We start from the raw sequence: 21225 nt of genomic DNA on the forward strand, positions 1-21225 counted from the left end.
AGTGAATAAAAAAGAGGGAAGCAATACATGATATTACAGACTGAAGCTGAACAATCAGGAGAAAACAAGAGTTAACAGAAGCTCCTAAATCAGCTTTAATGGTGCAGAGGTTGTTCAGGATAGTGTGTACCCAGCCATCCCTGTGAGTGCTATACTCACATGGATCCCATCGACTCCTGCTTGGACACTGTCCCACAGGAGAAACAGAGTCCCAGTGCTGAGATAGTGCAAATCCACAGGAATTTTAGTGGTTTCATGAAACTCTATGTCCTGTAGAATAAGACAGAAATTAGGGAGAGGTTATATTGAATAGTGTTCGATTGCTAGGAATGGCTGTGGAAAGTGATTTTGAAGGAGTGTTATATTTTTTGTCAAACAAAGGTTAAGGCACAGGGAATTTAATAATATTTTCTGAAGTGATAGATCATAGAGGTGGAATATAAAATTATTATAGGTACAGGAATACATTATATTTATATATATTTACAACATCAGCAAAGAATTTGTGACTAATGAGTAGGCTCAGTTTTTTCTCTCCACAATAATTGATAAAGAATGTGATGGCAAAGAGGATCTCACAATTAGTTCAAGCAATTACAAACTAAATTTCATAAATATAATTTATTGTGCAATTTCTTTCCCAAGCTACTCATAGGATTAATAGTAGCGTAGAAAGATTTTAGTACAGGTAAAAAGAAATACCATAGACAGGACTGCTCAGCTTCAGCTAAAATCTGCACTTTGGTAAGTGAATAACACTATGAACATATATTTTTTATTTTATTGTTATTGTTGTTACTGTCTAAACAACTATAATTTATTGCTTTGGAATATGTTGTAGTAAGTAACCAACTTTCTGTGGGGATAGTATCTATGTGTGCATAGGGTAGTATTTATTTACATGCAGAAAGTGATTTCACATAAAAATGCCATGTAATATGAGCTGATATTCACCTGCTCTAGTGAGTTTCCATTGATAAGGGTAACAGCAGCAGTAACCTGAGCTTGGACAACTAATTTGTGTGGTTGTTCTAGCCTGCAAAAGGGCTGAGACCTGCAAATCAAGGATGGATATTTAAAGTGTTCTCTTTGTCCCCAGGAGAGCTGTAGCTGCACCTGAGATCTTGAGGTCTTGCCCTCAGTTAGCTTGCCTGAGAAATTATCCTTGGATTACCTTGGATCATTGATTCCACTAATGTATGGACAGTAGACATTATCTACTGCCAGATTTAAGATTTAACTGAACAGTTACAAGCACGTCTGAATCTTGCAAATGGCCATACAACATTCTTTAATGAGCAGCTAATATTTCTGTTGAGCAGAAAATGTAGATTACTCTTCTCAAACAGAGACTGTTTGTAACTTTACCTTTTCTGCTAAGTATTTCTTCTAAAGCAGATGTTTTCAAGCTTAAGATTAGTAATAAAATGCTGGATAAAAAAATAGTGCCCTTCGAAGATGTGTTTCTCCTTAACAGCTTTTTTAAATCTAGTATTGGCTGTATTAATCTGCACAAAAGATTTAAAAACAGCCTACTGCAGGCTCTGCTTTTGTGCACTTGGCAGAATGAATTATGAATGATTGCATCATTTACATTCTAAGTTTAGTTTTCAAGTATGGTTGATTTTGCTTAAATGAGAATCCTGTAGCTATTTAGTAATTAGGACTGATAGTTCTATGAAGTTCTTAATTGGTCCCCAAACAGGTGTTTCCTTTCTTATTGAAAAAAATTAGGTATATTTTTGCCCTGCTGCATGTAAGCTCATGGAAATTTCCTGAATATAAAAGCATACAATATTTATAGCAACTTTTTATTATAAAATAAAAATTATCCTTTGGTTTATGCACCCACTCTGCTAATGCACTGAACTTGAAGTTCAGTCAGACATTATTTTGTAACAGTGCTCTGCCCCCTTGACCATGAATACAGTCACCAACAACTGCAATTGCTCACTACAGATGGTCTGATGATAACATTTTTTGGCAGTCTCAATAATAAGCATTCTAAATAATAATTATGGACAAGTTAGATATATAATGCTGTTTTTTAATATAGATGGTGTCTACTAAATACAGAGAGATGGTTTTGGGTGTATTGAAATAAGCCTGTTACTGCCTATAAAAATCAGGTATCATTTACATTGACTGAGTGTCAGGGATGACACAATACTTGAAGGGGTTGCTCCTCTGAAGTTCCTGTGAATTGTCTTAGTTGTATTATCTCAGCTCTTTGTCTCTACTTTGAAAATGGCAGCAGCTGGCAATCATTTATCATATTTGATTGTTCTCCAATGATTCGAGCTCAGACAAGTTACCTTATCATCAGTGCAGGCAATTTTTATGTAAAGTACCAGTATTGACTACAAGACATCTGATGGCAGTTTTAAAACATTTCTGCATTAACAGCCTTCTCACTGCATTTAAGCATCCTGTCTCTTAGATGCTGTGATGAATGTGACACTGCTACTATGTGCTCTAAGTACCCACTTTAAATGGTGACAACATCTATTCTTCAAAATGGTGATTGCCTATCTTTGCAACTTATGACCACTTTGGGAAAAATACTCCTCTAAAATTGTACAATTGTTTGGTTAGAAATACATAATTAACCAGTTACCTCATTGGAGATAATTTAGGGTGGAATCACAGAATCATAGAGTTGTTTATGTTGGAAAAGACCTCTGAGATCATTGAGTTCATCCATTAACTCAGCACTGCCAAGTCCACAACTGAACCATGTCCCCAAGTGCCACATGTACGTGACATTTTTATACCTTCAGGGATGGTGACTCTACCACTTGCCTGGACAGCCTGTTCAAATGCTTGACAACCCTTTCAGTGAAGAACCTTTTCCCTAATGTCCCATCTGAACTTCTCCTGGTGCAACTTCAGGTCATTTCCTCTCATCCTATCACTTGTAACTTGGGAAAGGAGACCAACCCCCGCCACTCAGGTGGTGTAGAGAGTGAAAAGGTCTCCCCTGAGCCCCCCCAGCTCCCTCAGCCACTCCTCATTCACTGCAGGGAATATTGAGACAGGGGAACTCACAGAGCGGGAGTGAGTAGGGGATGAACTAGAATTAGCCACTGGAGCTAAAAAAGCTAAAAGCCACAGGTCCTTTTATCCCCAAGAAGGAGAAAGAACTGATGAAATCTAGTCACTTAACATGAACCAAACTTATCTTTCTTTGTAAAATGGTTTTTTGAAGAGGTTTGAGGCTCAGACCTGGTCAGCACAATGCTGCACTACCTCAGAATTTAAATGAACAAGAGAATTTGGCTTAATTTGGATTATGTTTCATTATTGACAATCTTTTTAATTGGAGATTAACAGTTTCAGAAAAAAACACGTAGGAAGCAGTTACTTTCTACAAAAAAACCCAGCTTTCTGTCCTAAAAATGACAGTTCCTTTCTACCTGTTTTATTTGAAATTTGAGTGCTTTGGATTAAAAAATAGATTTAAAAATCAAATTTTGCTACAGATAATTTTGATTTGTTGAAGCCAATTTAACAGTCACATATGGCCTTCTCTAAAATCCTTCACAGTCCCCAGAGAGGCTCCAGAGATGATTAAACTCCATCTATCTGTGCTCGGCCTTGAGTGCCACACTGCCTTCCTCCCATTTTTTTTTCTGTGTTTGTGACTGATTGTTAACTCAATTGTTGATACCTACTCGATCAAGGCAGAATGGTGTTTGAGGCACAAATGTCTTACAGCTCTTCATATGACAAATTCTTTGCTGAAACAGTATAGAAAGAGTTTGCAATATTTTGATGGAGCAGAAGGTAGCAACATTTTTAAACATGATTTGTCCATTGAGATAGATACAGAGTGAAAGAGTGAAGAGTGAAAACTCCAGATTTCAAAATTTGTCAACAAGCCTTTAAACCTCCTACAACAGATCCCACTGATTTTGCAGAGCTGGAGGTGGAGTACACCCTCTTAAGTCTCTACAGGCCAATGTGTGTCAAACTCCAAATCCTCTGGGAGAAATACATGCATAAATGCTGGAAGCAATAGTGCCCAACCCATCTGCAAGAGAACAACTCCATGGTGCCAACACTAAAGTTGTAAGATTTGAGAAGAGTTGACCTGAGAGGGTGTGCACAGTGCTACAAAGGAGGTGTCACTCCAAAACTGAGTGTCAATGATTTGCAGGATTTCTTGACTTTAGTATCACAGTGGGTCACTGTACACCCCCTCCCTTTCCAAATCATGAAAATACTATTAAACACACACAAAGTCTTAATGGGTTACTGAGGATTTTGGTTAAGATTTCAGTATGTGGTTCTATAAGGATTTATTATGTAAATGAGTGTATACAAGCAAAATTAATTAGATGTTTCATGCATTTTATAAAAACCAAGAAACTGCTTTTTCATTTTCAGAAGAAAACAGGTGGTAGCTGGTTTACAACACAAGTCTCTCCACATGTAATAGCAACAAAAGAACCTATATCATCCCAGACAGTCATTCTCTATTTCCTAATAATATTTGTGAAGGAAAAACAATGTGCCAGGCAAGGCTGCAAGCAGAGGAATTGCCCACAAGATGTTTTACCAATTGAAGTAGAAAAAGCTTTTGAAAGGGAAGCAAAATACAGGAGAGCAAAAACAATTAGATATGCAGCACACTGAATTCAGAAGTGCCAGCAGGTGATGTGCAGTTCTGCAGAGTTATGGAAAAACATATTTGTCAGGTTTATTTATTTATTTACTTCACAGGTTATTTTTTCCAAAGCGGAATTGCTTAGCAAAGCTTTTAAGAGCAACTGAGCCTTACACTACTAGCTTTATATACATCTAATGAAGAAACTGAAAATATGTTGGATGACAGAGATGAAAGGCACTCAAATTCAAAGGAAGTGCTCTCTTTTGTGATTACAGCCTCTCTGCTCTCTGTAACCTGGGACTAGGGGTCCAAGCCGTTAGCAAGTGTCTAACTTCCATCCTGCTGAAGCCAATGATCTTCCTCTACACCACCCTCTTGCCACATCTTCCCCTACAGCTCCTCTCATTCCTCCAACTTTCAGAACAGTGAAAGGGGAAGGTAATAGTTTGCATTTTTCATACAGATCACATTTGGTGTCTCAAAGCCATGAGGAGAAATGTGCTTCAAAATATTTGCAGCAAGTAAACTGGGACACACTGAGCCCTCAGCCCTTCCCTGCCAGCCTCCTGTGTACAATTAAAGCATTCAACGTTTCTGACAAATTCTGTTCTCTGTTGAAAATAGTATTACAAATGATGCAGATGTTATCAGGTAGATTTGATCAGCTGCAAGTGCCAGAGACTTCAAAGTTTTAGCAGAAGATTCTGCTCACTTGAGTTCATCAAGGAATCAGCTATTTTGACCTAAGGATGTGGTCCCTTCTAATGATTGTTCCCTTTGCCTCAGTAACTCCTTGCCAATGTAAGTGAATGGGGCAGAAAACAGTCTTTTCTCCTCCTGCCATTTGCTGCTGTGTCCAAGTGCCCTTACAGAGCTGTGACTGCCTTGCTAATGCCTCCTGCTTGCTAATGGCTTTTCCAAGGGCTTTCTTGCACAGCCTCTCTTCCTGACACCAGTCATCTCTGACAGCTCTGGGTGAGTGTTTGTGTCCTGGCATCTGATGTACTGCACCTACCAAGTGTGCTCTTCATACTGATGGAGACAGACTACTGCCTGGTGATTTTGATTTCTCAACTCTTCTAGTTGATTAAAGGTGTATTTATCCAGAATCAGAATCTCTTCTAGACATTTAGTCTCTAGAGTGTCTGATTTTACATTTTGAGTAGCTCCAGCTCTCCAGCCATATGTTAGACTGCACTGGAGTTTAAAACTCTCACTCTTGTACTGCTGTATGACTTTCACTTTTTCATATTTTGCTACCTTTCTATTTTCTGCTACAAATATATTCCCTATTTTTAATAGGATTCCTCTTGAATACTTTGTTACTAATATGACTGCTAAGGCATGTTGCCTTCCAATGTGACTATTTTGCTCAACATCTGAGTTTGAAGATTTTGATTTGGCACCAGTGATTTCAAGTTGCTTGGCTGCCCTTTTTGACTGATTTTGTGTGTCTCCCCTAACAAATTGACCTAAAGGTTGATGGCGGTTTAATGTCTATGACTTTCCTACCAACAGAGAAAAGAACCATCATCAGTCAGTCTCTTATACAAGTTTGGGTCTACAATTGCTCCAGGCAAGAGAAATATGGGTTTTCTTTAATCTGATGAAAATCTCAGGTGTAACAGAATTTAGGACCTGAAGATCTGCACTCAGGCTGAGCACACACTGCAGAGAGTCCCTGAAGAGACTGTTAAGGACATGCAGTTAGCTGGACCTGCTTCCTTTCTGAGCTTTCAGACCTAACTCCTAGCCAGCTGTCTCTTCTGGGAAGAAATGTCAAAACTGCTGAGAAACTGTTGAACCCTGCATATAACCATGGACTCTGTCCACCTGAATTCAAGCACTTTTTGGCATTCTCCCGTTTGGGAGATATGTATCCTGGCCAGAAAAACCATTTAAACAACAAATGACCATATCCATTAGAGTGGAAATACAGTGTATAAAATCCCAGGTTCCAAAGAGTGATGACCATTTCTTGTGCTCATCCCATGTACTCACACTTCACCAGCTTCATGCCAACAGAGGCAAGGGTCCCTTCTTCATGAGCAAACCTCATGTTTTAGTTTGGTTCCCTGATAGGCATTTTTTCTGCAAGAAGTCAATCTCCTCCAGCCACAGTCAAGTCTTTTGTTAGTCTGTCATGGGATTTTCCATTAACACAAAGCAATTTTTGTAGGTTCACAGCCACAGCAAAAATAGCAAAATGTATAGCTTTGGTATTAACCTTTAACTCAGCTTTGCAAAGAAATGGCAATCATGAATTATTCTTTTCCTTCAGATGCAGACATCTCACTACTAAGCTAACTGTACTCTGCACACAGTCAACATGCCCAGTCTCAAATTCTCACAGGATGACTCCACATTTGCTGAAATATTTTCACAATACACAACATGTCCTTCCTCAGCTCATGTCTGGACAAGTCTTAATGTGTCCTTATATCTGTCCTTTACAAATATAAGGACACATCAAAGTTTTTTACTTTCCATTGTCTGCTCAGGGAGCCCTAGCACTGATCTTTACACCAGAGGATGCAGATGGGGCCTGGACCAGCCTCTGGCAGAAGGAGGCTCCTTGCCTGCTGTCCTGCTCATGCATAGCAAACTGACCTGGGGCACTGCACGTCCTACATGTTCCTGCGGCTTCAGTTTCAGCTGTAATTTCAATATAGGACTCGACACAGTTGTACATTTTAAAAAGTGATGGTGAAAAACCAGCCAAATATTATAAAACAGAAGGAAGAAAAAAAAAGAGCTTGAATACTTGACTCGTAACTAATAGGATTCTTCACCCATTGTATTTAGAGTAATTATCTTTGAAATGCCTGGGGAATTGAAGGAAGATTTTTTTCACCTGATATGACAGATGACGTGGTAGGTGCTATAATGCTTTTTCTATAAGCTACACATTTCTGAAGTCTCCCACAGATATTCTACCAATCATTCCTCAGTCTATTTAACCTTCATTAGTGCAGTCATGACCCCTCTAGAAAGTAGAAGAGATTCAAGAAAATTGTTCAATCTTAATTTTATAAATGAATTTAGTTGTGGAATCTTTTATCAGACAAGAATATTTTTTTGTGAAGAGCACTCCTAGGTAGTGCAGGCACCATAAAAGAATACTGTGCTGTATTTTCAATTTTATTACTGATTCTCAGTGAATCAGTACTTTAAACTGGAAAATTAGTTAAAAAACCCTTGAAAAGTAATAACATTAGCATCTCTTGGTGAATAACATATAGAATTTTTGGGGTTTTAATAACTTGTAAAAGGAAGGTTAGAACTTTATAGCAAGATCAGTGTCTGCTGCATTAATCAAACTTAGTCAAAATACAAATCTAGAATTTTGCTATGATTGCCATAAATTACCTCAGATGTATACAGATGTAAATTAGAACAGAATCAGTTTATTATATATTATTCCTTCTTTGTTACATAATTTTCAAGCATTTTTCAAGCTCTTCTTGTAGAGCTTGAAAAATCTGTGTAGATCCCTGGTACCTGTCAGCTCCTGACTGTAGTGTGTCCCTTGGGCATCCAAGGACAGCAAATGATATACCAATTTCTAGTAGGCAGAAGTCTGTACAACATTTTGTCTGGCTACATACATAGATACAGAAAGCTCTTCTGTATTCCAGATGTTTGAGCACATGGGAAAAAAGACTTGGTGAATTGAAATCTTTTAATGTGATTTTTCTGTGACAAGCTCTCCAGCTGTCTACTTCACTGAGGATTTTGACAATTCCTGAATTGTCATTCACAGACCTGTCTACAGCAGCAAAGCCAGTGCTGAACATGATACTGGGTAGGAACAGGCTGGGAAATGAGCTGTGTGCTTGTGCTGCATCTTACCCTGCTGATGGGCAGCCTACAAAGGTAGGGAGCTCCCATTCAGAGAACACAGCAAAGAGAGAATTGCCTCTGGTCTATTTTTGCAATAATATCATGTTTTGAAATTTAAAGTCTTCATTTGATTAATGAACTTTTTCTGATGTGCTAGAAAATGTTGGGTAAAAAGTTATTCTTAGTAGTATAACTTTTATGTCTAGCTTCATCAATATTAATTCAGATCACTACCTGATTTTCTGGTAATTATTATTTTCCATAGTAATAATATTATTACCAATATTAATAATAACAGTAACATTTCAGCAGGCCTCCTACAAGCATGGCTGTCCATTTTATCAAGATAGCTAAAAATTTTCTTTAGAAAATTAAAAAGATTATGTTAGAATCCTAGAAAAATCTGGTCTAGTTTTTCCCTTGAACATTTCTGTTCCGGATCCTCATGTATTTAATGAGATTTTAGATGTCCTCAAGAGCCATGTTATCAAAACTGATACAGACAGCTTTCATAATTTGAGTCTTTTTAGAGAAGGTTTTTTGAGAAAACTTGAGTTCTTCCATCTCTGCATTTTCCTCTTCATTACTGAATCCTTTCTTTTACTCTGCCTAGAGTGTGATTTTAGCTGAAAATGATGTTTTGAAATACCGGCTGTCTTGCTCTTTCTTTTGAACACAATACTACTGGGAATCATATTTGAAAAAAAGAACCCATGCCAAACTTGCTAAGATTCATGTGATAATGCCACCTTCCTCAGAATTCACAGAAAGCCAAGCCATTGATTCATTCAGGGTATCCTTGCCTAGCAGACAATGCACAAAACTGGCTCCTCTCTTTTCCTTCCAAACCAGACTGTTCTGGGCAGGTTCCTCTCTCCCTTTCTGAAATGAAGTCTTTCCTTGTGAATGGTGCCTGGCTGACAGCCCCAAAACTCCATTTTCCTGTACATTGACACCAAACTTGCAGTCAAAGTTTGCAGTGTGAGATTTCCCTTAGGGACCCATGATCTGAGCCCACACTGGGTCAGGAGCACTCTCCAGTCTGGAGCAAGCACTGGTTCAGTTTGCAAATCACTGTTTCCCTGGTGAATCTGACAGCTGAAATGCAGCTAGTATAAACTCCATTAATTTTTATGATATGACAAGAGTATCCCAGGAACTATGTTGAAACTACCAGTTTATTCACAGAGAGATGGGGATGGCTTCTCTATTATGCTTAAAATCCTTTTAATCTAGGCCCAATCTTTGGCATATTATTTCTATGTGAGTAATCCCCCTGGAACACAAGAAACACCATTTACCATCTCTGTTCTAGGCAACCAAAAAATACATTTTTACTCTATTTTGATGATTATGATACAGAATTGTATCTCAAATTAGGGCATTTATGCACCTGCAGCAATTCTGGGCTCATATGGACTCATTTTCTTGTCCCTCCTCAAAGGCTGTTTACAGCCAGAAGCTCATTTTAGACCCTTGGTAGAACAGAGTTCATCTAACCAAGTGTCACATCTCCTTTAAAACTGGTGGTTTTCAGGTGCCTCTGTGTGCCCCAGGTTTAATTAATCTCTTTGGAGACCTACACAACCAGTCCTCACCTGACAGGTACCTTTCTTTCACAAAAAGTGAAAGCACCTGTGAGATTTAGTAAAAATAAATAAAAAGCAGACATCCAAATCTGACCTCAGCAGTGAGGCAAAGCAGAAAAGCGTTAAAAAAAAAAAAAAAAAAAAAAAAAAAAAGAGAGAGGAGTTGAAAACAAGAGGAACTGTGCTAAAACTTCTTTTCACCAGGTCACACAGGAAGAGGCATTATGAACTTTTATTGTGTCCTGTTAGCAATGAACTAAATATGTGACTACTTCCTACCTGCAGTCTCCCTGCTGGAAGGGATGGCCAGGATCCATGAGCTCCTGGCCAGCTCCTGTGGTACCTGTGGCCTGGATCACAGCCTCTGTCTGCAGACAGTAAAAAATTGTATGCTGTCATGGTCAATTTACAGATTTACCAAATCCTTAAGTAAAAATCTATACAACAGAAGTAGATCTATTATTAAATATAATGAATGGCATTATCTCATAAACTGCACAAGAAAGAATTTAAATCTAATTTTTCTGTATCCAGCTCTTCATCACCATTTTGGGAAGAATTAAAAGCTACCAGTCTCCTACTGCCTGTTGTCTTTTAATCCTCTTATTCCCAAGTCACTCACTATAGCATCAAAGTACCATAAACCTAATGCTGTTTTATGTCCTTGCAGTAACAAATCCTAAAAGCAGGAGGCACACTTGTTGCTCACACACCCCCCTTAAGCTTTTTTGCAAGCCTGTTCCCCTATTCCTAAATGCATACCAGCTCTCTTCATCTTCCCACTGTTAAACTCAGCACAAGGTGGGGCAGATGGCTGCATAATTCAACTATATTACAAAGCAAATATGTCTATTGTAGCCACAGAAAGAGGAAAAGCAATGTTAAAACTATCAGTTTCATTTATTCATTCAGTTTTGGTGCAAGATGGGGTTTATGAACTGAGTAGCTCAAATTAGGCTCCTGAGACAATTCAAACAGCATGGAGACTTTAAGGTGCTATGGACAGGCAGGGTTGTTTGAAACCCTTGGGCTGAGAACAATCACTGCAGAGTGCTATTAATTTTGTAGTGTGCTTTGTGCTGAATTGTAGATGCCATTACAAAAGAACTTGAGATACAAGAGCTTTCTCTTTTTTGGGGTGCACAATGCAAGGCAAAGCAGCTCCCCTGGGATGCAGCATAACTGGGGTGTACTTTAAAACAACTGACGGCAACTGCTCCATACAAAGGCCTGCAAATGTATCCCCTCAAATTTACTTACTTGTTCTTCCTCCTCCTGCTGTAACCACCCCCCGGCATCCACATCTCTGTAAACAGAAAATGGAGCACGTCAGAAAAAGTTGTACAATGAGAAATTTCCCAGAACACCAGGCTCAGTGCAGAGCTTTGCACTGATTGGCAAACAAGTCACTGGAGGCAATGTAAGAAGAGAGCACGGTGCTTCCTTCATAGTTAAACATTGCAAGAAGATGTAACAAACCAGTCCCAGGTAACTTCTCCCTTAAAACAAGCCCAAAGGATAAAAACAGTGAGTACAATATTTATCAGTGTACATAGATGTGGTGGGGGAGAAGGAAGCTGCAGTCATCAAAATTCTGTTATTCAGCAGGAATCAAGATGAGATCCAGGCTATGAGAATGGTAGTCAGAAAGCAGAAAGTGCTACCAGATCCTCCAGAAGGTATTTGGGAAACAAGTACCTTAAAGTTATCCTGAAGGATTATTAGCCTGGATGGGGAATACCAACTTTTAAAGAAACATTAACTTTTGAGGGAAAAATAGATACCTTGTGAGAAATGAAGACATTTTCTACTATGGTCCTTTCTCCAGCACTGTTTTCATTCTGACTCCCCACTATTCTGCCTCCCTACAGCAATCCTGAATGGTCAGTTGGGTATTTTCTGTCCCAAGTGAATGTGAAGTGTCGTTGTCTGGCACCACTTTAATTTCAAAATCAGTTGCATTTTAGTACTAAGGAAACAAAGAGCATCACCTTAGCTTACTTTTTCCCCCCTGATATCTACAGAAATGATATGGTTATTATTAACTTTGAATACCGTGCATTTTCATAATTTTCCTAAATGTGAATTTCTTCCAAATTAAAAAAAAAATACTTAATTCATAATGCATAAAGAATCTTTTAATCGTCCCTCCTGAGCATATTTTAATAAGCCAATTTAGTAACTAGGCAGTATTATGATTATATTTCAGAGGCAATTACTAATTTACTGACCTTTTCTGTTATTTTCTGTTATTAGAAAATCTTCAGATTGCTCATGATTTCCATTAATTTTTTCCATTATCTTTACTCAAAAAATATCTTCTGCAACTTACAAAGAGCACTCTATGTCTATATGACAAATTTCCTCGAGAATATTTAAGATTCCATATCCAAAACAGGCTGGGTGAAGCATCATTGCTGCTCTGAATGAAATATTTTAAATCAGGAAGATGGGTTAAAGAAGTGACAGGGTGGTTTCTGTTAGAAATAAATTAAAATAAGCACATTTGAAGGAACAACAGATGGCATTAAAAATTTTCCTTTCTGAGTTGCAGAAACCCCATCCTTATTCCTAAGGGGAAAACAGGATACTGCAAAGTTTATTGGCTTCCTGAAGATTTTAAAGTTATTTCATCTTATGATAGTCACAAAACATAACTCCAAATGGGGTAAAAAAGGTAAATAGAGCGTTTGGATTTAAATCCTTCTCTGTTTTCTTTGCCTTTATGGTCTGACTTTAGAGCCCCTGGCTTGGCAACTCCATCTCCCTTTGCTGATCTCTGAAAACATTTCTAGTTCAAATATCCAAACACATGAGCCAGACACTGAGTTCTCAGACTCATTGTGGGAGTTGAACTCAGAAGTATTTGGTGAAATCAAGCACAAACATGTTAAAGCAACAACATAAAACTCAGATTTACCTAGCTCTCTGTTCCAAAGGGAACAGAGCAAAATTATAAGCTGATACCTTCAGAATATGAGAAAAGTGTTGAATTCTTGAGCTCCCAGTATAGGTTGTTGTTAATTGTTTAAATTGCACTCCATGTATTCTCATTCCTCAGGCAAGGAAAGAATGACGCAGTCAGAATTAGAACAAAAATTCCCAAACATCTGTTGATCATAAAAACTAAACAAAAAAAATCTCTTCAATCAGATGCATAATATTGTAACACAGCTTCCTGCCCCTTTTGAAAGTTCCTTTCATTCATAAATATCCATCCTTTTTTTAAGGAAAAATAAGCAGACAGACATCCCAGGCAGAAGCAGCATAGTGTACAAATCTACACTTTTACCTCTGTGCTCTTTGCCACGTGGTTGATCACTATTATTTTTTTTACTGCCTGCTATAAATACAGTATTAAATAATTAGCTAGAAAAAAAAAATCACTCTTTTTTTCTCCTTGCATGTTTTAAGCTCCTAATGAAAATCTAACAGAAGGTAGAACAAGGTACTACAATTGCATGTTCATATCTTTTCTGTAACAGACATCCCATTCTTCTCTTGCATCCCACTATGAGCAGTTCATCTGAGCATAAAGGAATGGCATACATTTCTCTGTTTGTCAAAGGAACTCCATTTACATTTCCATGGTGACATACACAGCTCTGTTCTTTGTTACTCAGGAGTAAAATGTGCAGGATCTCTGCCACATACTAGAAATGCCAGTACATGCAATTTTAATTGCAAGAAGTCCTTCTCTCCTTTAATTCTATTATTTTGGTTTTGCTCACTTGCCAACTGTCTTGGCATTACTGACTGCTTCACAACACCCAACTTCTAACTGAGAGGGCAGGAATCACAGCCTTTTCCTAAGCATTTGGTACAGGTCCAAATCCTGCCATTCTTTCTTTTTACTAAATTCTTGTTCTCACACAATTCCCATTAACTGATGTGAGCATTTTGACCGCATGAACATGGAGCTGGGTTGTTCAGCCCCAGCCCAGCATCTGTAAAGTGCAGAGCTCCAGTTCTCATCAACAGGCCTGTGTAAGAGAGCAGGAGCCCCTGCACCTGAGCACTGCCTGCAGAATCAGCCTTCAGCAGCTCAATCACTGCCTTCCTCCAGAAAGAAAATTTTCCATCCTTTGACCTGACATGTTCAATTATGCAGACCTGTGGAGTGGAAATAGGAGACATTGCAAATACAGAATCTATTTCTGCTTCTCAATAAGAAACCATCATATTTCTCCACTGGGGTGGTAAGATCTATGGACAATAAAATGTTGTTGGCTTTACTTTTCATGCCTCTCTCAAGTTACAGACTACAGAAAAATTCTTAGGCCAGATTCTCACCTTGCAGAGCCAGCACATCCAAAAAAGAATTCAGCCTACTCTTTTTCATGTTTCATCATGATAATTCTTTTCAGTACAGCTTTTCTTCTTCCTTACAAGGCAAATGCAATAGTCCCTTTCTCCAGTAAGGCCCCATCACTTTTCTGCAGTTTCAGAGGAAGTGAAACCTGGTTCCTGTAGCCTGCCTCAAAAACTAAATCAATCATGTGCACATTTTAAAATGAGTTTTGAAGAAATACCCCAGGGCAAAAGCAGAAAGAATGTAAAATACCATAAAATAAATATTTAAAAAGCTAAATAAGACAAATGGATTTTTCATTTTGACCTAAAAATAGAAAATGTAAAAAGAATAACGTTTCACAGCTGTGAAATGAATAAATGGTTAGAGTCCATTAGGTACTGTCCATACATGTGCATGAGCTAAAAGGCTTTTAGAAACTGAAAAATGTCTCTTGTTTAAGTGTTCAAAAGGCAGAACCAAGAGATGCAAACCCTTGTAAGCTGGGATCAAACTTTAAAGTCAAATCTTTTATTATAGTAGGTCAATTAGGTTCTTTTCAAACCAGGCTAATACAATAGAAAAAAATTTCATCTATGAAGCTATTTTCAGGACCTGATAAGGCTCTGCTCAAAGGTAACATCAAAGGCTGAATGTTGGAATATTCACAAATAAAAGAAACCCAGACACAATCAAATCAAGATAAAAGTTTCAGCAACTACTTTGAAAAAAAGTCGTCTGCTTTTCAAAAACTGAAATACAGCAATACAGTTCAAAAAAAAAAAAAAATCCACAGCCACTGTATAAGTGTAATCCTCTCCCCACTGTCCCTGAAGAATCAGTTCTTATCCCACAGTCTCTCTCAGGATGGGGTTCTGTCTCCCTTTTCAAACTGTTTAGCTTTATTTTCCCCCAAATTATATTAAACTTCTGGTCTCTTGGCTATGTTGCTGGAAGTGTCTATTTTAGTCAGTAAAAACAGTAAAATAAAACCAATATGAATATCCCAGGTAATACAGATATATCCTGGGTCACAAAGTTACATTTAAAATGTGCTGTAATCCTTCTCTCTGGAGCTCTGTGAGCAGTGTGGAGAAGAGATCAGTAACATTCTTAAAGCACAGTTTATTTAGCAATAGTACACAAGCACTTAGGGAGAAATACCATACAAACTCAAGGAGTTTATAACAATGGCTGCCTTTTCCTGGGCTTGTTTAAACCACCTGAGCCTACCCAAGAGGCAAAACCCATCAAAGTTAATATTCTTGAGGTTATTCTTTACTGTTTTGCAAGTAAATGTAAAGATGCAGTTATATTGAGCTATTAATTTTGTTGTTGCTTGCTTTTTTCTAAAAAGGAAAGCAAAACTTCTAGCAGATTCACTACACACAGATGTATGGGGTTTAAAATGAGAGTGGGGGTTTTTGTGCTCGTACCTTATAGGACATTTATTTTTTAACAATTTCTATTTGCTATTTTCTATTTAAATGTATTTCCATTCCTATTGGATAAGGAACTTGTTCCTTTCTTTTCAGACATCAAAGGTGTTGCCACTCCTGTCTGTTCAGCCTACGCCTCCTGGTTCCCGCTTTTGCCTCTGGCTCAGTCCTGTGATTCCTGTGTCCAACATTATATCAATCCTTAGAGCTGTTAAATCTCTACAGAAAGTGCCAGGTCCCCAAGCAGGCCCTCTCACACAAATCACAAACTGTGCTGAACAGCTTAATTCTTTCTGTGATATCTCTGCCACAATTTTCACTGCCATCCAAAATGTGTAACAAAGTTCTTCACCAGAGAATTTCAATTGTGCAATTCCTAAAAAGGATATGTCAATATTATGAAATTTCCTTTCTTCCTGAATATGAAAAGGTAACAATTTTTGAACTTCCCATGAATTAAAGAAATTTACAAGAATATTTTAGAGAAACATCAAATTATTTTGTAGAAACAGAAAAAATTAAATTGATGTTGCTTTTAAAGCTAATTATTTCTATTATGATTGCAATTACTGATAAAGCAAATAGATTACTCTGAAGTGATCCAACAAACTTAAATCCAAAAAAATGTTGCAGTGATAAAAGGCTGCATCACAATTTTCCTTTTTTCACCTGGTTTTAATCTTGATCAAGGGTAGTATACTGTGCTAGAATTGAGAGATATCTGATGGATGTTCTCAATTATATCCAATACCTGTGGCTATAACAGGCCACACTGACAGTCAGGAATAATCAGCATTTAAAGATGCCTGGATGTAGGAAAGAAATGCATTGCACCTTCTGAAGCAGTGACACGATGGATGATCCTTCTTGTACTTATTGCAGGGATCCTCAAGCATCTGCTTAAATGGGACTCATGCAAAGCCACCTTTATTTTGGGTATTGCAAATATAAGCTCTCTATATGGGCATGAATAGACTAAATATTGCAGTGCCTTAGATTTTATGACTTGGCAAGAAGAGAAGTAGAGTGGAAAGCTGTAAAAATAAAAACTTTCAGCTCCACTAAGCTGAAAACTGGTATCTAAGATATCAGAATATAGCTGCTGGTTCACATAACTAAAAAAACTCACCCTCCCAAAGGGCTCCTCCACCTCTCCCCAGCCTGACTTGACTAAAGCTGATATGATGCCAAGGGAAGTGACTGTTAGGGATGCGTGTTATCAGTCCTCTGAAGTGACTCAGCTCTACATCTTTTAATCAGACCTTGATTTTTTCAATTTCTAATTTCTTCCAGAAAAGACTCTGAACAGAAGGTCACAGCCTCAGGCCTATTGAAGGTAGGATAGAAATAATGACTGTAGGAAAAGCACTTCTGTAGGGATTTATCAAGGGTTGCAATTACTCTCATCATGCGAGACATGCCTGTTTGCAAGGGTAGAAGGGTTCCTGAATATTCCGGCACTGTTGTGGCTGAAGGTTAAACCTGGTCAAGGATATTTGCTAGGTTATACTTCCACTAGAACAATTTCTGAAGTTTGATGTAGAATGTGTTCCCTGGAAAAAATAGCAGGAAAACCCCAAGTAGTAAATAGCTGTGTAGCTGAGGCACCTAGATGAGACCCAGAACATTCCTCTGCTTTGGATTATGTAGAGCAGGGATAATATTCCAGGTAAGTACCCTAACCAGCCACATGGGACAGTTGCCAATCTTTTACTCTATAAATATTTATTAGTTCAGAGAGAGAAGGATGGACACAATAGGTGGTGGTTAGTGCAGAAGTAAGTCTGGGAATCAAATAAAACCCCTGTTCTCAGACAGTAATTTTTTTCTGCAATCAGAACTAAATGCAAACTGTGATCACCCCAGCCAAACAATGACCTGAACTGGAGCAAAAATTAAAACCTGTAGAGGTTTGACAATGCAGGAAATAAATAGAATGGACATAACACCTGGTCTTGGTTGAGTCCCATATGCACTGCACCACAGAGACAGCCAGAAAATGCAGTAGAGACAAAGCCAGGATAGCTGGATTCCCCATCTGCAAACAGATGTGCGCTGGGAATGACAGAGGTCAGCAGGGGCAGGGCCTGAGAGGCCTCCACACTGGCCACTGCTCTGTCCTGAGCAGGCTGCTGAGTGCTCTGGCCTGCAGAGAACCTGGGATGTGAGTTGTTACACTGGACTAGACTCTCCTTTGCTACCCTACCTGCTAAACCAAGCGGAGTTTAATAAATATAAATAACTAGCCCAACAAGTTTTTAAAGTGTCCTATGTGAAAACTGGATTTTAAAAAGAAGAAAGGAAAGGGATTTGATTACTGAGTAAAGCAATTTCCATATAATCTAGGAAGTTTTAAATAAAGAGTGAGGAAAAATATTTCAAGGCCATTTTTTGGTTATCAGAAAATTAGAAAATGCGAGGCCGCCTACAGAAAACCTATAAGAGCAGTTATCAGAACAGTTTATTGTGCACAACAATTTTAAATGAGTCTCTAACATTATTTAAGCCATAAAGGAAAGAGAGCTTCTAACATCAGATAGTTGACAGCAGTAGAAGTAATAAAAAGCAGAGTCAGAAGATCATTACTGATATAAAGAAGGGTACTTTTCAAGACTGATTCTATAGCTTTTTGATTCTCTTTCTTTTATGAACATTTAAGATAGGCTAACTCCAGCTGTATAATGAATATACCCTTCCAATTGAAAAGTCAATATTTAACATCCATTATGTTCTGCTCTTTAGGACATGCTCCATTCTGATACCAGTGTTTTAAATCAAATTAGCCCCAGAACTATATGGAAGAAACACTGAGTATGTGTCATGAATCAAAAGCCCATATTTTACAACACTAGTGTTATAACAACACTCACGTCTGCAGATGTCAGAGCAGTGTATTTTTCTCACTGGGTCTATCTTAAAAAGAGTGACATAAGTTCCTTTGCAATAACCCAGAAAAACTTTTGTTCTCCTATTTCACAAATATTTTGAAGACTGCAATTTAATAGTTCCAGGCTACTTAATGCTTTGTCAGTATGACAAAGTTTGCATTTGTTAGTTGATAATAATTTAGCAACTGTTTAATCTCACGTTTCTCCCATTGTCCCTTCCAAATTATGGACAACAGTGGCTCCATATTTTTATTTTGTAAATTTAACACCCTAATTGAAATTAACTATGATTTGAGCTATGATTATTAGGCCTCTAATAATACCATAGAGTCTAATTCTGCTGTTGCCCATGTGTAGCTTTTACAGTGGATTTAGATCAACAGGACAAAATATTTTATTGCTGAGACAATGAAAGCATGTTAATTGAGTTCTGTAACACCATATTGAGGAAGAAAATATTCTTATTCCTGTTTACACATGAGCAAACAGACATGGACAGACAAAGAACTCCCTTGAGCTGGTCTCAGTTCTGTTCAAGCTGTTTAAAAATCAAAAAAGTTATCATTAAGTTCTTCCAGACAACATATTCAGTATGGAAATTTATTACTGATTTTATGCAATTATCCTACAACTCCCATTTTGTTTGTTGATATGCTGTATTAAAGCACAGACATATTTGATCAGCATATACCATGCCAAATGTTTATCTGATTTTTTTTCTAAATAAAATTTCATCTTTAAAATTACTAGAAGATCCTTTTTCCTCTATACTCAAATGTTCTTTTTAATAGAAACATGGAGAGCTTTGACCTCATTGAACAGGGGAGAAAAGAAACAAGGCAGTGGTAAGGCACACAACTGAAGTTTTAGTCAATGCTTTTGAGGGTAACAGTACAATACCATGTGTGTAAAATAAGAGTTAGAAATATATCTTGTTTGGTGGCCTGACCTTGGCTGGATGCCAGGTGTCCACCAAGCCACTCTATCACTCCCCTCCTCAGCAGGACTGGGGGGAGAAAATAATATGGAAAAAAACCCCTTGTGAGTCAAGATAAAGGCAGTTTAATAAAGCAAAAGCAAAGGTCATGTGTGGAAGCAAATGAAAACAAAAGATTTATTCTCTACTTCTCATCAGCAGGCAATGTCCAGCCACTTCCCAGGAAGCAGGGCTTCGGTATGCACTAAATCCAAGTGATCATGAACAGACTACAGAAATTAGAGGGTGTAAAAGAATATGAAGCCATCTATCTGTAAGTATCTATCAGATAATTATACAAAGCATCAATTATTTTTCAAGATTGTGAAGCCTGGAAAGTGTATTTATGTCTTTTCTGCATGCCAGTGACACCACAGATGATGTATATGATTAATGTTACTATGCTATTTTGACCACAAATGGCATTCAGCAGTTGCAGTAATAATTTCTCAGAGAAATGGCATGAGCTAAATATTAACTGAAGACAGAAAATCAAAATTTGAGAAACCAGTCCAAATCCCAAGTGAGGCGGAAAAGGCCACAGATACCCGAATCATGAAGAAGAAGTTTGATAAATGGAAAACAGAGACATCAGGTAGAGCAACTGTTTGCCTGCCCACTACCAGCTACTCTATGATTTGGTGCAAAATTAGACAAAATTTTACCCAGCCTGCACCAGATTTACACAATTGAACTCTCATGAATTCAAGGCAATCAAATGAAATAACCAGACACATGAAGCCCTCCCATGTGTATAAGTTTTTTGCCCAAACAACTCTGCTTTACAGTATATTTGTACTGCAAGAGTGAGAGCTGATTCCATCAAGCCAGGACACAGTCCCTGCCTGGCAGCAGGTGAAATAAACAGCACATCCATGCTGCAGGTGTGAGATGTGATTCCATCAAGTGGGGAGACAATTCCCACCTGTCATCAGCTGATGTATATGGCTCCCTCTGTACTTCCTCCAGTAAATCTCTTGGTGCCCATGACATTGCCAGACAATGGCTGCATTCTGGTTATTTTCCACTGCAGCTGAGCTTCTGACACCCTGCAGAAAGCCAGATAACCTTTAAAGTAGCATTATCTGCACCAGACCCCCAGTGCCAAGCTGAACTTACTTATGACACAGGGATAAATTAAACTCACTAGATTTAGAGAATTACTTCTGAGCTTTTCCAATGAGCAATCAGATGTGGGAACTAAGACTTACTGATAAAATCAAATATATGAAGTTGCTGCAAAAGCTATTTCACTACCACCTTCTCAACTGCCAGTGAAATAAAAGGAATGGTATAGATTGGATTAAGAATCACTGCGTTTAACCAGACTAGCCAAGCTCTCTTAATTCCAAAAGTAATTGCACGTATGTTCTAGCAAGCTGGGAACTGACCTTGAGTGCAAAGAAATATTCAGCAGAGGCTGATACCCTCAGGAATGGATACAGTGCACTGAGAACAAGGCAAATCACCAAAAGACAGCAAAGTAGTCTAAGCTTTTTTATTTACAGAAACACTAAGAAGTAAATCTTAATTTTGTATGGGGAGGGGAAGAAAAGCAATAAATATCAATACAAGCACTGTGTGCTT

At 38.0% G+C, this 21225-nt stretch overlaps 1 protein-coding gene across 4 annotated transcripts in view; it reads right to left on the reverse strand.

Annotated features, from left to right (window-relative positions):
* The window catches only part of SEMA6D (semaphorin 6D), a 342631-nt gene that overhangs the window by 215624 nt on the left and 105782 nt on the right, over positions 1-21225 (reverse strand). For 3 of the 4 annotated variants that reach the window (XM_077185497.1, XM_077185500.1, XM_077185496.1), the window contains exons 3-4: positions 11305-11350; positions 10324-10412 (exon numbers count right to left, since the gene is read on the reverse strand). The gene's annotated coding sequence lies outside the window, so the exon portion shown is untranslated. The remainder of the gene's footprint in view (positions 1-10323; positions 10413-11304; positions 11351-21225) is intronic. The other variant, XM_077185498.1, reaches the window with a different exon arrangement.

This window comes from Agelaius phoeniceus, chromosome 13 (genome assembly GCF_051311805.1).
Source record: "Agelaius phoeniceus isolate bAgePho1 chromosome 13, bAgePho1.hap1, whole genome shotgun sequence".
Classification (NCBI taxonomy): domain Eukaryota; kingdom Metazoa; phylum Chordata; class Aves; order Passeriformes; family Icteridae; genus Agelaius; species Agelaius phoeniceus.